Source organism: Phalangium opilio, unplaced genomic scaffold, assembly GCF_054372755.1.
Source record: "Phalangium opilio isolate 3A_F unplaced genomic scaffold, DU_Popi_V2 ptg000209l_1, whole genome shotgun sequence".
Taxonomy (NCBI): domain Eukaryota; kingdom Metazoa; phylum Arthropoda; class Arachnida; order Opiliones; family Phalangiidae; genus Phalangium; species Phalangium opilio.
The window spans coordinates 16,140,865-16,145,051 of record NW_028324217.1 but is presented as its reverse complement, the minus strand read 5'-3'; positions in this window follow the sequence as shown (position 1 = coordinate 16,145,051).

The window sequence follows — 4,187 nt, the reverse complement described above, 5'->3', positions numbered from 1 at the left end:
ACCTCTATCGCCCCTGGAAATATTCGTCTCATGAAGCTAAATTCTTTAGAATATTACATTGGACCGGTAATTTCATGGTTGTATAATGAGCATTTTTATGCATTTTTCCAGGAGTTTATTATATAGGGAGTTATGAAAATTTACCGATAGCCCAATTTTTTAGCACACACCTTCTTATGTCGAGGCGTGGTAATATTTGAGAGTGGAAATGTTTTGTCTTTCTGCACTACACCCCTAAATTTACGACACACCTTTCAGTTGTCGCATTTAAAATTTGTAATGCTTGCACAATTGTTTTTTTTTTAATTTCAGCGTCGAGGTTGGTAAACCTACGGTGAACAAATTTTTCCGTCGATCATTTTGTTTTAGCCACCCTTTATTGGACTTTGTTAAATTTAATGAACGACGTGAAATTGTAATATTTTACATCTCTTAATGAATTTGAGACGCGTTATTACATTCGTTTACATTCGTTTTTAAACGTATTACTAGACAATTTAATGCACTTTCTACTGATTTGTCATCTGTTCCTGATATGTTTTATATCTGTTTATTCTTTTAAAAGTGGCCTCGATAGATACATAAAAAACACAATATGAGGTCATGTTTGTATGTTTTTACGGCGCAATTTAAAAATTAAATTTGTAGAAGGAAATATCTAATGAGAAGTTAAGTGCAGTACATGAAAAACAGTGATTTCGGGAAATGTGTAGAAAATAAACGGAACGGAGAAATTTAACAAACATTTGGAACCTAAGGTGTTATAAAAGTTAAATTTTTAAAAATTTCACATTTGGTTACTCTGTTGGGTTCAAAAATAACTAAAATAGTCTGTGTAATTTTTTTTTATTTCGGTCGAGTGTAGAGCTCGGCATTATGCACGTCATTTTATCTTTATCCATACTAGAAAACTATCCATATAACTTTGATGTTAAATCGTACTTTGTTTATAAATAATCGGTTATCCACCAATTTTGGGATAATGGATAGAAAATGCCGAGCTCTAGTCGAATGGAATTTCCACCCTAAATGATTCTGTTCGATGGAACACGAGTATTTTTAACCTACGTTACGTTGCTCCATCTTTCTTTTCAATTTTTTCAGTTATAGGAATCTGGATTATTATCGTTTGTCTATTTATTTATTTACTTTCGTGCTATTGTCTCGGTAATTTTATGAGCCGTTTGTTGTGATCTTTACTGATTTCGTTGTTTCGAAATATAAGAAATTGAGATCAAAACCTTCATTAACTCAAACATCATATAGAGTCTTTTTATATTTCATTGTAATTTAACACATAAATAATCGAAAGAATAAGCCTCGACTATCTTTTTGCTCAACCTATACTGAATATTGTAAGGCCAGGGCGATTCGAGGTGACCTCCGTCTCCTATTCAAACTAATTTTCCATATTAGTTTGTCATTAACTCTGCCGTACGTGTGTTCCCGTACAAAAATTTTAAGCTGTAATTCAGCTGCATACGCCCTTTTTTATCGCTACCACGCTGTAATAGGTATACATTAAGGCTACATTTTCTGCAGCTTGAAAAACGCGAAAATTTCACAGAAATTCCAGAACTGCAAATTGTCTGCCGTTTCTACATTTTCTGTTTATTAACTGTTAATTGTCTGTACTGGCAGAAATATGCAGCGCGATTCTGCAAACGCGATGCAAAAGTAGAAATACCAGCTGCTAGTTTAAAACTGTAATTTAACCGTTTTTATAGACATGTTACAGGTCTGCAAAGATGATAGAAAAGTAGAAATCCAGCTGCTAATTTAAAACTGCAATTTGACCACATTTATAGACATATTACAGGTCTGCAAATGTGATGGAAAAGTAGAAATGCAACTGCTAATTTAGATCTGTAATTTGACCATTTTTATAGACATGTTACAGGTCTGCAAAAGGGATAGAAAAGTAGAAATCCAGCTGCTAGTTTAAAACTGTAATTTGACCACAGTTATGCACATGTTACAGATCTGCAAAAGTGATGGAAAAGTAGAAATCCAGCTGCAAATTTAAAACTGCAATTTGACTATATTTATTGAAATGTTACAGGTCTGCAAAAGTGATGAAAAAATAGAAATACCAGCTGCTAGTTTAAAACTGTAATTTGACCATACTTATGGACATGTTACAGGTCTGCAAAACTTATGGAAAAGTAGATATTCAGCTGCCATTTTAAAACTGCAATTTGACCACATTTATAGACATGTAACAGGTCTTCAAAAGTGATGGAAAAGCAGAAATCCAGCTGCCAATTTAAAACTGTAATTTAACCATTTTTATAGACATGTTACAGGTGTGCAAAAGTGATAGAAAAGTAGAAATACCACATGCTAGTTTAAAACTGTAATTTGACTACATGTATAGACATGTTATAAGTCTGAAAAGTGGTGGAAAAGTAGAAATCCAGCTGCCAATTTAAAACTGTAATTTGACCATATTTATAGACATGGTACAGGTCTGCAAAATTTATGGAAAAGTAGATATCCAGCTGCCAATTTAAAACTGTAATTTGACCATATTTATAGACATGTTACAAGTCTGAGAAAGTGATGGAATAGTAGAAATCCAGCTGCCAATTTAAAACTGTAATTTGACCATTTATATAGACATGTTACAGGTCTGCAAAAGTGATGGAACAATAAATAGACATCTGTCAATTTAAAACTGCAATTTGACCACATTTATACACAATTTACAGGTCTGCAAAAGTTATGGGAAAGTTGAAATCTAGCTTCCAATTTAAAACAGTAACTATTCCACATCTATAGACATATTGCAGGTATTCAAAAGTAGAATTTCCTACTTTTGAATACCTGCAATATCTCTCTAAATGCTGTCAAATTACTGTTTTAAATTGGCAGCTGAATTTCTACTGTTCCATCACATTTGCAGACCTGTAACATATCTATAAATGTAGTCAAATTGCTTTTAAATTAGCAGCTACATTTCTACTTTTTCATCACTTTTACAGACCTGTAACGTGTCTATAAATGTGGTCAAATTGCAGTTTTAAATTAGCAGCTGGATTTTTACTTTTCTATCACTTTTGCAAACCTGTAACATGTCTATAAATGTGGAAGAATTGCAGTTTTAAATTAGCAGCTGGATTTCTACTTTTCTATCACGTTTGCAGACCTGTAACATGTCTATTAAAATGGTCAAATTACAGTTCTAAATTAGCAGCTGGATTTCTACTTTTCCATCACTTTTGCAGACCTGTAACATTTCTATAAAACCGGTCAAATTACAGTTTTAAACTTGCTGCTGGGATTTCTACTTTTGCATAGCGTTTGCAGAATTGCGCTGCATATTTCTGCCAGGCTAGACAGATAACAGTTATAATGTAGAAACGGCAGTCAATTTGTAGTTCTAGAATTGCTGTGAAATTTTCCCGTTTTTTGAGCTGCAGAAATGTAGCCTTAATGTATAGCTAAAACAGCGTGGTAGCGATAAAAGCGCGTATGCAGATGATTTACAGCTTAAAATTTTTGTACGGGAAGTCAACTCCGAGCGCACCCTAAATTTTTATCTGCTTCTGTTAGGCATTAATATTACAGCTTTATTTATCTAAACTTTGAATAAAAAATTGGTTAGGCCTAAAAAGGCATCTTAAAAAATCTTTACTCATTCATCTCTATAAGATATTTTGATCTAATACTGTCACGGCTCGATCCTAAAAATATTTAAACCACCATAAAAGATAGAAAATTGAAACATTTTTTGGTCATAAAAGGGTCAGAATAGTATATACAGTTATCATAAGTTTATCAGATATGTTTCAATAATTATGACACTGCCTATACTTCGTAATGCTAGAGACTTACTCAGAGCTAGTTCGAGAATGACGCGAGAATTGAATACACTCGCTTTTGCAGTCCCACTACCTATTTAGCCTGTATTAAGCCTTGGCTCAACAGGCGTCGCTTTATGAGAATACACCACTTCATGGCGAGCTCTAAGTAGCCAGTGACAAACTTATGGAACACATCTTACGAACTTATGCAGTTATGTTTAAGGTGTATCCAATACTAACAACATAAGGATTCCAAGCTTTCAAAGGTGTTGGCAGTCAAGTTCTATAGATTCAAAACTAATAAAATAAGAGTTAATTCTATTTGAGGTAAAAAGTCGTAGAAAAACAATTTTTCATCCTCAAAAAGTAAATAAAATTAGT